This window comes from Geotrypetes seraphini, chromosome 9 (assembly GCF_902459505.1).
Source record: "Geotrypetes seraphini chromosome 9, aGeoSer1.1, whole genome shotgun sequence".
Classification (NCBI taxonomy): domain Eukaryota; kingdom Metazoa; phylum Chordata; class Amphibia; order Gymnophiona; family Dermophiidae; genus Geotrypetes; species Geotrypetes seraphini.
Genome location: NC_047092.1, coordinates 11,268,271 through 11,280,523, shown reverse-complemented (window position 1 = coordinate 11,280,523; position 12,253 = coordinate 11,268,271). Strand labels below are relative to the sequence as shown.

General features: G+C 45.0%; 1 long non-coding RNA gene across 1 annotated transcript in view; it reads right to left on the bottom strand.

Annotated features, from left to right (window-relative positions):
* The window catches only part of LOC117366329, a 48,724-nt gene extending 38,090 nt beyond the window's left edge, over positions 1 to 10,634 (bottom strand). Inside the window, exon 1 of the long non-coding RNA XR_004540560.1 lies at positions 10,580 to 10,634. This is a non-coding gene — a long non-coding RNA (uncharacterized LOC117366329). The remainder of the gene's footprint in view (positions 1 to 10,579) is intronic.
* Between the last annotated feature and the right edge of the window lie 1,619 nt (positions 10,635 to 12,253).

Here is a 12,253-nt window from a genome sequence, read left to right as displayed (position 1 = left end):
TGCCTCATTCCACCAATGCCTAAGCTCCGTCCTCATCTGCACAAGCCTCAAACACTTTAAAATCCTAAGTAGCAACATTCTAGAGCTCAGATTGTGATGTCATAATGCCTCATTCCACCAATGCCTAAGCTCCGTCCTCATCCGCACAAGCCTCAAACGCTTTAAAATCCTAAGTAGCAACATTCTAGAGCTCAGATTGTGATGTCATAATGCCTCATTCCACCAATGCCTAAGTTCTGTCCTCATCCGCACAAGCCTCAAACGCTTTAAAATCCTAAGTAGCAACATTCTAGAGCTGAGATTGTGATGTCATAACGCCTCATTCCACCAATGCCTAAGCTCCGTCCTCATCTGCACAAGCCTCAAACACTTTAAAATCCTAAGTAGCAACATTCTAGAGCTCAGATTGTGATGTCATAATGCCTCATTCCACCAATGCCTAAGCTCCGTCCTCATCTGCACAAGCCTCAAACACTTTAAAATCCTAAGTAGCAACATTCTAGAGCTCAGATTGTGATGTCATAATGCCTCATTCCACCAATGCCTAAGCTCCGTCCTCATCTGCACAAGCCTCAAACCCTTTCAAATCCTAAGTAGCAACATTCTAGAGCTCAGATTGTGATGTCATAATGCCTCATTCCACCAATGCCTATGCTCCGTCCTCATCTGCACAAGCCTCAAACACTTTAAAATCCTAAGTGGCAACATTCTAGAGCTCAGATTGTGATGTCATAATGCCTCATTCCACCAATGCCTAAGCTCCGTCCTCATCTGCACAAGCCTCAAACACTTTAAAATCCTAAGTGGCAACATTCTAGAGCTCAGATTGTGATGTCATAATGCCTCATTCCACCAATGCCTAAGCTCCGTCCTCATCTGCACAAGCCTCAAACACTTTAAAATCCTAAGTAGCAACATTCTAGAGCTCAGATTGTGATGTCATAATGCCTCATTCCACCAATGCCTAAGCTCCGTCCTCATCTGCACAAGCCTCAAACACTTTAAAATCCTAAGTAGCAACATTCTAGAGCTCAGACTGTGATGTCATAATGCCTCATTCCACCAATGCCTAAGCTCCGTCCTCATCTGCACAAGCCTCAAACACTTTAAAATCCTAAGTAGCAACATTCTAGAGCTCAGATTGTGATGTCATAATGCCTCATTCCACCAATGCCTAAGCTCCGTCCTCATCTGCACAAGCCTCAAACACTTTAAAATCCTAAGTAGCAACATTCTAGAGCTCAGATTGTGATGTCATAACGCCTCATTCCACCAATGCCTAAGCTCCGTCCTCATCTGCACGAGCATCAAACCCTTTAAAATCCTAAGTAGCAACATTCTAGAGCTCAGATTGTGATGTCATAATGCCTCATTCCACCAATGCCTAAGCTCCATCCTCATCTGCACAAGCCTCAAACACTTTAAAATCCTAAGTAGCAACATTCTAGAGCTCAGATTGTGATGTCATAATGCCTCATTCCACCAATGCCTAAGCTCCGTCCTCATCTGCACAAGCCTCAAACACTTTAAAATCCTAAGTCGCAACATTCTAGAGCTCAGATTGTGATGTCATAATGCCTCATTCCACCAATGCCTGAGCTCTGCCCTCATCTGCACAAGCCTCAAACCCTTTAAAATTCTAAGTAGCAACATTCTAGAGCTCAGATTGTGATGTCATAATGCCTCATTCCACCAATGCCTAAGCTCCGTCCTCATCTGCACAAGCCTCAAACACTTTAAAATCCTAAGTATCAACATTCTAGAGCTCAGATTGTGATGTCATAATGCCTCATTCCACCAATGCCTAAGCTCCGTCCTCATCTGCACAAGCCTCAAACCCTTTAAAATTCTAAGTCGCAACATTCTAGAGCTCAGATTGTGATGTCATAATGCCTCATTCCACCAATGCCTGAGCTCCGTCCTCATCTGCACAAGCCTCAAACACTTTAAAATCATAAGTGTTCGAAGCTTGTGCGGTTAAGGCAGAGCTTACAGAAATGGGGCAGGGCAGTGACAAAACTCACGGGCGGGACGGGAAAATTGAATTCCTGTGGGGACGGGACAAATTTGTCCCCATGTCATTCTCTAATGTGCAATCCAGTGCACATAAAATTTGCATATACTTATCTTTCTGCATGGCACGGTGTCGGATTCACAGTGCCCACGGCTCTACCAACTCCCTTTCATTGATATGTCTATATTGTTAGTTTCCTGTATTTATTCTGATGTTATAGTCATGCTCTAAGTGATTTATAAAAGTTAAGAAAAACAAAAAATGAAAATACCCTTTTTATTAAACTAACATAATACATTTAGGGGTTATAGCACGCGCTAAATGCTAATGCGTCCATAGGATATAATGGACACATTAGCACGCGTTAGCGTTTAGCGTGTGCTGAAACGTGTGCCTTTGTAAAAGGACCCCTTAGCCCAATAAAAAGTCCCTTCTTTTTTTTTTTTTATTACCTTAAAGCTGGACTAACATGACTGTCGCACCATTTTGTAAAACTTTAACAGAATACGGAAGAGTCTGATTTGGGCCCATTAGGGAAGGGTTTAGCTTATTACTTTTTAAATTTGTATAGTTTTTCATTTTGGGGTCCTTTTACTAAGGCGGACTAACCGATTTAGCGCACGTGAAATGCTAAGGCGCCCTATTGTCCAAACCTTTTTTTAAAAGCAGCTACGCTATCCGCTCTTACCACAACCTCTGGCAACCCGTTCCAGAGCTTAACTATTCTCAGAGTGAAAAAAATATTTCCTCCTGTTGGTTTTAAAAGTGTTTCCCCTAGTCTTCGTCATTTTTGATGGAGCGAAAAATCGATCCACTTGTACCCGTTCTATTCCACTCAGGATTTGGTAGACTTCAATCGTATCTCCCCTCGGCCGTCTCTTTTCCAAGCTAAAGAGCCCTAACCGTTTTAGTCTTTCCATCCCCTTTATCATCTTGGCCTAGGCCAGGGATCTCAAAGTCCCTCCTCGAGGGCCGCTATCCAGTCGGGTTTTCAGGAGATCTGTGTGCATGCGCTGCTAATATTGTGATCAGTGAAGACGTATCCTTGGTGTGACTAAGCAAACATGAGGAGTGGAGAAAACTCGCCGTTCTAGCGCTGATTAGAGAGGCTCAAACTACGAGATGTTAGCCTCGCCTGAACCCGCATGGCATCATGGGATACTAATCCTGTGCGCTAATAGTGTAGCTGTGCAATACAGCAATTTAAAACTTTGTTCTCAATTTTTAAATGGTTTAACTACAGCCTCAACCAAATGATATTATAGTTATTTTTCTTATGCTTTTCTTATGTACTTTACTTTTTAATTAGTTCTTCCTTCTCCTATGTACTCTAGTCTTAATTAAATGTCAACCGAGTCGAGCTCCACTGGGAGATGACCCGGTATATAAACCAAAGATTAGATTAGATTAAATTTAAGTGTATGCAAAAATAATCACGGGAGCAATTTGGTGGTTAGATAATGGCACACTTTCAAAATATGAAGTTCCCTACAAGTCCAAGCGCCCTCGGTAAAGTGGTTGAAAAAATTAACAAACATTTAGCTGGGTCGCATAGGAAATTCAAGCAGTACAGCGTTGTAGGTAACCGAGGTTACTTGTAGCAATCAAAAACCTCACGGCAGGTTCGACCCAACTGTTTCGGGGCAAAAAAGCGCTTTCTTCAGGAGCCGACGCCGTCCGCACAGCATCTCGGGCAGCCGCCAGATTCAAACCGCTGCCTAACACCAAAAGGAGGGCCTAAGTGTAGACCAGGGGTGTCGATGTCCCTCCTCGAGGGCCACAATCCACTCTGGTTTTCAGGATTTCCCCAATGAATATGCATGAGATCTATTAGCATACGATGAAAGCAGTGCATGCAAATAGATCTCATGCATATTCGTTGGGGAAATCCTGAAAACCCGACTGGATTGTGGCCCTCGCGGAGGGACTTTGACACCCCTGATTTAGGGTGAGAGTAAGGGTGAAGTGAGATCATATCCTCTAAAGCGGGGGTCTTCAAAGTCCCTCCTTGAGGGCCGCGGTCCAGTCGGGTTTTCAGGATTTCCCCAATGAATATGCATTGAAAGCAATGCATGCCCATAGATCTCATGCATATTCATTAGGGAAATCCTGAAAACCCGACTGGATTGAGGCCCTCGAGGAGGTACTTTGACACCCCTGATCTAAGAGAAGAACATTCAGAAATGTGTTACAATGGAACCCCTGCACCATGACTTTCCTGCTTCTCCACAGAACAAGGAGAGTCTAAGAAAAGAATAAAGAATGAAAAATCGTTTAGCCCAGGGATAGGGAACTCCGCTCCTCGAGGGCCGCAATCCAGTTGGGTTTTCAGGATTTCCCCAATGAATAAGCATGAGATCTATTGCATGCACTGCTTTCATTGTATGCTAATAGATCTCATGCATATTCATTGGGGAAATCCTGAAAACCTGACTGGATTGTGCCCCTCGAGGAGGGACTTTGATAACCCTGCTGTAGACAGATAGTATTCTATAACCCATGCGCATAACTGCTTGACTCAACCGTGCCCCTACTATGCCCCTATGTAACTTATAGAACAGCAGCTAATGGCAGATATGTGTAACTTCCAATTGGCACCAATTAAGGCTAATTATACAGTTAATGAATTAAGAGGAAATTCACCAACGGGCACTAAGCGATTTAGCGCATGCTAACCGAGTTAGCGTGCACTAATGATTATCTTGCGAAATACTAAGATGCCCATTATGTTCCTTCGGGTGACTTGGCTGTTAGCGTGCGTTATATCGCTTGGCGACCGTTAATGAATTCCTTCCTTGTAAATCCATTATATTGTTTGTAAATCGGCATGTCAATGCGGATCCTAATGTAATTGTTGTGAACCGCCTAGAACTCGATGGGTATGGCGGTATATAAGAATAAAATGATTATTATTATTATTTATTCTGTAACTTGCATGCTAGTTGGAAATCTGAGCGTGCAGGTGTATAGATTCAGGAGGACAGTGTACGTACAAAGGTCATCGCTATATCCTCAAAAGATAGGTAAGGGGTGCTCAGTGTTTTTTTACTGAGACGCTCAAAGTGACGAGTTGGAAGCAGGGGGGAGGGATCATCTTATTCGGTGTTAAGGAAGAAAGCCCGTGTCCAGTGAGTTCTGTACGCAGCAGAAGGTGTCGGGGTTCGGACAGTGTCTAGACGCAAGGATGGAAGCGCACGGTCAAATTTTCAGTTCCAAAAGCCAACAGTCTAACAGATTTGATGCATGCTCTTTTAGAAGAAGGGTAATTTCACTTTCTAGGGAGATGGGCATGCAAAACGAGGGGATGGAAGTCGGACAAATTCAAAGCTTATATGAGAGGGGAATATTAATGAGCCTCCAGATTTTTATTTTATTTTTTTTTAAATTGTACTGAAGCAGAAACAGCCTTGCTTTTAAGGAAATAAAGTACAGGGTCAGTGTTTGAAAAATACTGATGTGCTTAAGTTTTTTTTTTGTTTTTTTTTTTTTGTTTTAGGAATCTAAATTTTAGGTGGAATTTCAGCTGAACTTGGAGCTCTTTGTAGCAAAATGTGGTAGAGCCTCTTCGGGCCGGCGAGGTAAATGCTCTGATACTCATTCAGGTTCAGCGAGTTTCGGAGCATTTACCTCGCTGGCCCATGGTGAAAAGCTCTACCGCAGTTTGATTTAAAAGGAGCCCTTAAGGTGGATTTTCAAACTGAATACTTACCCCCTCTTCTATTAAACTGCATTAGCAGTTTTTAGCGCGGTGAGCTGCGCTGAATGGCCCGTGCTGCTCCCAACGCTCATAGGAGTTAAAGTTTTTTAAAATAAGAACATAAGAATTGGCACTGCTGAGTCAGACCAGTGGTCCATCATGCCCAGCAGTCCGCTCACGCGGCGGCCCTCTGGTCTAAGACCAGTGCCCTAAATGAGACTAGCCCTACCAGCGCACGTTCTTGTTCAGCAGAAACTTGTCTAACTTTGTCTTGAATCCTTGGAGGGTGTTTTCCCCTGTAAGTTTTCCACCACTCTCTGGGTAAAGAAGAACTTCCTTACATTTGTACGGAATCTATCCCCTTTCAACTTTAGAGAGTGCCCTCTCGTTCTCTCTACCTTGGAGAGGGTCAACAACCTGTCTTTATCTACTTTGTCTTGAATCCCTGGAGGGTGTTTTCCCCTATAACAGCCTCCAGAAGAGCGTTCTAGTTTTCTACCACTCTCTGGGTGAAGAAGAACTTCCTTATGTTCATACGGAATCTATCCCCTTTCAACTTTAGAGAGTGCCTTCTCGTTCTCTCTACCTTGGAGAGGGTGAACAACCTGTCCTTATCTACTAAGTCTATCCCCTTCAGTACATTGAATGTTTCGATCATGTCCCCTCTCAATCTCCTCTGTTCGAGGGAGAAGAGGCCCAGTTTCTCTAATCTTTCGCTGTACGGCAACTCCTCCAACCCCTTAACCATCTTAGTCGCTCTTCTCTGGACCCTTTTGAGTAGTACCGTGTCCTTCTTCATGTACGGTGACCAGTGCTGGACGCAGTACTCCAAGTGAGGGCGTACCATGGCCCGGTACATCTGTTTTCAAAGGAACATATAGATAGTGCAGCTTAATTTTCCTGGATTTAGATGTCTACTAACTTGTGGTAAGCACTAGCGCATGGTTACTGCTTGTTAAACGGGCTTTCCTTAAGGACGTGCCAGTTTCTGTATACACACCCTTCTGGGGGGGGGGGGGGGTTCCATTATTTCTAAGGTATGTAATACACACGGCACTTCCTGGTTCCAATGACAGATTGGACTATATCCAAGATGGCTGCTGACACACCTAAAACGTTTACTCTTAGCGTGTTTTTTGAATGATTTTTCCTGAATTTCATATTTTAAAATTAGTGATTCCAGATCAGCAGACTTAGTAGATGAAGAGGTCACCTTCAGTTTTGTGACATTAAATTTCAAAAACTGGTGTGTTTCTTTTTCTTTCCCCATTCCTTCTTTTTAAAATCAGTTTTATGGCTTTTAAATTCAGTTAAGTCTGCACAGACATTTTTATACTTTATTCTTTCATTCTATGAATAACACTCAATTCTAGCAGTATTTCCTTTTTATTAGGTGGCTTTGAACTTTTGTTAACAATTGTTGATTATGACCTCTGACCCTGGCTTTGTAACTGACATAAGATTTCCTTGTTAAATAGAATGGTACTTGGAACCTGGGTTGGCCAATGTTGGAAACGGGATATGGGCTTGGTGGACCATTGGTCTGTCCCAGTATGGCAGCTCTTATGTTCTTATGTGAGCCAAATATAGGACAGTCAAGCCATTGTGACATCACTGGTGAGGTTGGCTCTTAGGCATTGGTGGAATGAGGCATTATGATATCACAATCTCAGCTCTGAAATGTTGCTACTCTTTGGGTTTCTGCCAGGTACTTGGGACCTGGGTTGACCACTGTTGGAAACAGGATACTGGGCTTGATGGACCTTTGGTCTGTCCAGTACAGCAATTCCTATGTTCTTATGAGAGCCAAGTAAAGGAAAATCAAACCATTGTGACATCATTGGCTCTTAGGCATTGGTGGAATAAGGCATTATGACATCACAATCTCCGCTCTGGAATGTTGCTACTCTTTTAATTTCTACCAGGTTCTTGGGACCTGGGTTGGCCACTGTTGGAACAGGATACTGTCCCAGTATGGCAATTTTTGCATAAGTCTTTTCAGCAACTTATACTGTTTTCAGGTTCCTTTGGACATTTTGGTCTATAGGGGAAAAGGTGTGGTTTGGTTTTTAAAAAAAAATTTCAGTCCCCTTGTAGGGATGTGTCCTGATTGGTTTCACTTTCGCCTGCCATTATACGCGTAGACCTGCTTTCACCCATGCTTATTGACCTGTTGTATTGATGTCTGTTCTAACATAAATGATATTGATATTGTCAGATAGAAACTGACGCTTAAGCCATCTTGCTGGGTAAAAGATAATGGAAATAGGCAAAGAATTAAGAAATTATGGGGGATTGGGAAAGGGTGAGTGTGAAGGAAGAATTCGTATGGGGTGGGAGTGTAGCTAGCTCTCCAACACTGGGGGGGGGGGGGCAGGGGTGGACTGGGAGGGCTTGTTTGCCCCCCACCCCCACTGCATAAAATTTTTTTTTTTTTTTGCTGTAAGGGATGCCGAAGTCCCATCAACCAAAGAAATGTGTGGTTCAAACCACTCGTAGATGAGATGAAGGAAACCAAAGAAAGATAAAAGAAAGCTGCTAGTGGGATGGGAAAAAGCTAGAGAAAATGCTGAGAGAATAAAACACTGCTTACCCCATGCCCTTCTTATTGTAAACCTGCCCCTACAATGTAACCTTACTCTGTACAAATATTCGTGTACTCAAAGACTTCATTGGGGGGTTTTTTCCCCTCTGAATGTCCAGCTCTTCTTTAAAACCGCCTCGAACAACTTTGGCTTTGGTGGTATATAAACAATAAATTATTATTAATATTATTATTATAAAACGTGTAACAGAAGAAATAAACTGAGGTCCTGCTTCCCAGATAAATACCAGTGATTGGGGCCATCTCTGAATTTTCATCAGCATGATCTGGAAAGTGCTTGTGAAAATTGTTGCACAATAGATGAACACCGGGGGCGGTCTTGATGGGTGGCGGGACGAGGAAGAGCAGTAGTTTATCTGAATAGCTGCGATTTATTCAGTGCCATTATCCGGAGAACTTTCCGGATTACTGAGGAGGGAGGGCAAGCCTTTTTGTGGTTTACAGACATACAGGTGCGTACTTTGTACCTGGGACAATGCAGGATTAAGTGACTTGGCCAGGCTCACAAGGAGCAGCGCTGGGCGTGAAAAAGCTGTCTTAAGGAAAGAGTGTGGCGCAGTGGTTAAAGCTACAGCCTCAGCACCCTGAGGTTGTGGGTTCAAATTCACGCTGCTCCTTGTGACCATGGGTAAGTCACTTAATCCCCCCATTGGCCCAGGTACATTAGATAGATTGTGAGCCCACCGGGACAAACAGGGAAAAATGCTTGAGTACCTGAATAAATTAATGTAAACAGTTCTGAGCTGCCCGAATAAATAGTGTAAAAGGTTTCAGCCTCTGATAACCACAGCTGGTATTGTGACATCACAATGCCTCATTCCACCAATGCCCAAGAGCCAACCTCATGAGTGATGTCACAATGGCTTGATTGCCCTTTACTTGGCTCACTTCTAGAGTGGTGCAGTGGTTAAAGGTTGTGGGTTCAAATCCCACGCTACTCCTTGTGACCCTGGGCAAGTCACTTAATCCCCCCATTGCCCCAGGCACGTTAGATAGATTGGGAGCCCACCGGGACAGACGCGGAAAAATGCTTGAGGACCTGAATAAATTAATGTAAACTGTTCTGAGCTTCCCCTGGGAGAACGGTATAGAAAATTGAATAAATAAATAAATTATCGGGTTAATGTTGGCGTTTGCCACCGTTTCTGATTATTCAGGGCTAATATCCAGATATGGGTTGGCACTGAATATTTTAAGAGTATGTTTTGCCACAGCCTGTGTTTTTTGTTTGAAATATTGACTTCTTTAGAAACAAGAGAGGAAAAAATGAGTATTGGGGGGGGAGGTGTAGTTGAGGTGTTGAAAGAGAGAAAAAGCTAATCTGTGCCGATAGAAGGGAGGGGGAGCAAGCCCCCCTCCCGAATCGGACAGATTACGCCTCTGAATAAAATGCTTTGGAGGCATGTGAAAGGCTGCGGTGCTGCCAAGTGACACTTCCGACTTCTGATGCTCTGTGCCGTGTGTGTCTGCAGCCCCTCCCCACCCCGGTGGGGGCTTTTCTTGACAGTGCCCAGCCTTGTCCCCTGCCCTTTCTCTTCGCCTTCGGTTTCTGCTAGGAGGTGGCACGGAAGCCCTCCCCGGGGGATACGGGACGTGCCCTCGTGGTCTTGTTGCTAAGAGCTTTCTGGGCTCCTGCCACATGGCTGCTGGATGTCCGCATTCCAGCTCAAGTTGCGCAGATGAAATTCAAAGTGGAGGTAAACGGGAGGAAGGGAGGGAGCTTGGCTCGGGTGTTCGTGACAGCAGCCCCTTTCGCAGTGCCACATCGGGGGGGAGGGAGAGAGAGGCCAGTGCAAGCAGGATGATGGGAAGGAGCAGATTCCCTGAGCTAGCCCAGAATTCTGGCCACAGAGCACCCCCAAATCCCCCTTCCCCCCCCCCCCAGTATTATAGCATTTGCAGACGCTGAGCTTTAGTACTGTGGGAGGTGATTGGCTTTGCTGCTCCTTGCCCAGGAAGGGTTGTTTCCTCCCTCCTTAATGCGCAGCTAACTTTCCCTAGGCTCTTGAAAGCATCCCTGACTTGCCGTGTGTCTCTCACCCCCTTATACTGCCTGTTTCATGTGGGCTGCTGAAGAGAGCTGTGATCTGTCTGCCTTCCTGACTCCCCTAAGGCCCCCTCCTGTGGATGTCAGCAGGTTCTGTTCTTTAGAGCCTGTGGAAAAGCTTGATGCTGTCACTCCCACCTCCCTTCTGGAGGCTTTTGACAGCCAGACGCACCTCAGGACATTGGTTTTAGCCTCCCCGCAGGTTTGCATACTAACCTTGACAGTTGTGTAATGTTGCTTGAAGCACAGTTGTGCTTTTCTGTTTCTAAAGGGGATGGGAGCTGATGAGCCACCCAAAGGCACTAGGGTGGTTGTGTCCAGTGACAGCTGGAGCTGCTTTACCCGTGGCTCAGAGTTTGAAAAGGGCTTCTTCTCCAGACTGCTTCCATCCCACCTTGTGGGCCACATGGTAAAAGAATATAAACGGACCCATACTCGGTTTCCGGGAAAGCCTCCGCCCCCTCCCTCCCCTCTCCCCCCACCGCTTGCTGGCTTCGTGTGTAAATAGGGGATGGAAACCAAATGTGGCAAATTCCTGCTTTTTTTTTTTTTTGTCTTCGCTGATGCAGGCCAGAGTCACAACTTCAACAATCCTTTATCAAGGGTCCCTTTTTCCCCACCTTCAAGAAAGTTTTTTTTGCACTAGCCCTCATTCCGCTTCATCCTCCTTGCCCTAAGAGGGCATATTCACAACCTGCAAAAGGTCAATCCGCATTCGGTCCCCTTTCCCTGGATCCCACTTATTCTCAAGTGAGATGTTGGAACCTATTTCATTTCTTTCGGTGCACTTTCGTTATGATCTAAACATATAGAGCCTGATAATAGCAGCAAAATGCTTGTTCTAAGTGGTTTACAGATACACTTATAGGTCAGTGGCATACGTGGGACTTGTGTGCCCTGGCAGGAGAACCAAGATGACCCTTAAGTCTGACATCTCTACCCTACACCCCCTGACTGAGTCCAGCTGAATACCTGCGCACGTGTCCTCCACCAGTGCTAAAGCCTGTCTCTCTGACTGGCAGGACCTTTCCTCTGCCTCATCCTGCCCACAGGAAGTTGCATCAGAGTGGTGGGATGTGGTAGAGGAGAGGCACCCTTTAGCGTTGGCGGAGGACCTGGCATTCGGGTAAGCAGCTGGAGGTGGGGAGAGGAGCTAGGTGCATGGGAGGGAGTGTTCGGCTGCAGGCAGCCCCTACTATTGGACGGTACTGGGCATTTGGCCAAACTCCCTCAATGGTAGCTATATTCCTGCTTACATCTATTTTAATGGCCGTAAAACATAAAAAGGTGCACTAGGGAAGTATCTTAACCCTAAGGACATAGACTAGCTATACTGGGTCGGACCAGTGGTCCAGCTAGCCCAGCGTCCAATCCAAGTCGCAAGTACCTGGCAAAATCCCATAGAGTGGCAAGATTCCATGTTACCAATCCCAGGGCAAGCAGTGGCTTCCCCCATGTCTCTCAATAGCAGACTATATGGACTGTTCCTCCAGGAACTTCTCCAAATCTTTTTTTTTTTTTTTTTTTTTGCCCAGCTATGTTAACTGCTCTTACTATATTCTCCAGCAACACGTTCCAGAGCTTAATTATTCTGAGTGAAAAAATATTTATTCAGGCCCATATTCTATAAATAGTGTTTTTTGGGTTTTTTTAGGTGCCAGAAAGCACCTTACTGGTGCTTAAGCTAAGTGGAAAAATGCCGTTTTAAAACAGATTTTCAAGGTGCCTACTGGTGCCAGAATTGCGCCTCTGTAGGCATTGTACAGCGCCTAACACCACTGTAGGCGTGGCTAATGCCAGAAGTGGCGTTGCGTACTGGAAAGTGCCTATAGAGGCGTGATTCACGTCAAAGGTTGGCCTTGAAAACCTGGGCCTACATGTCTGACGCCT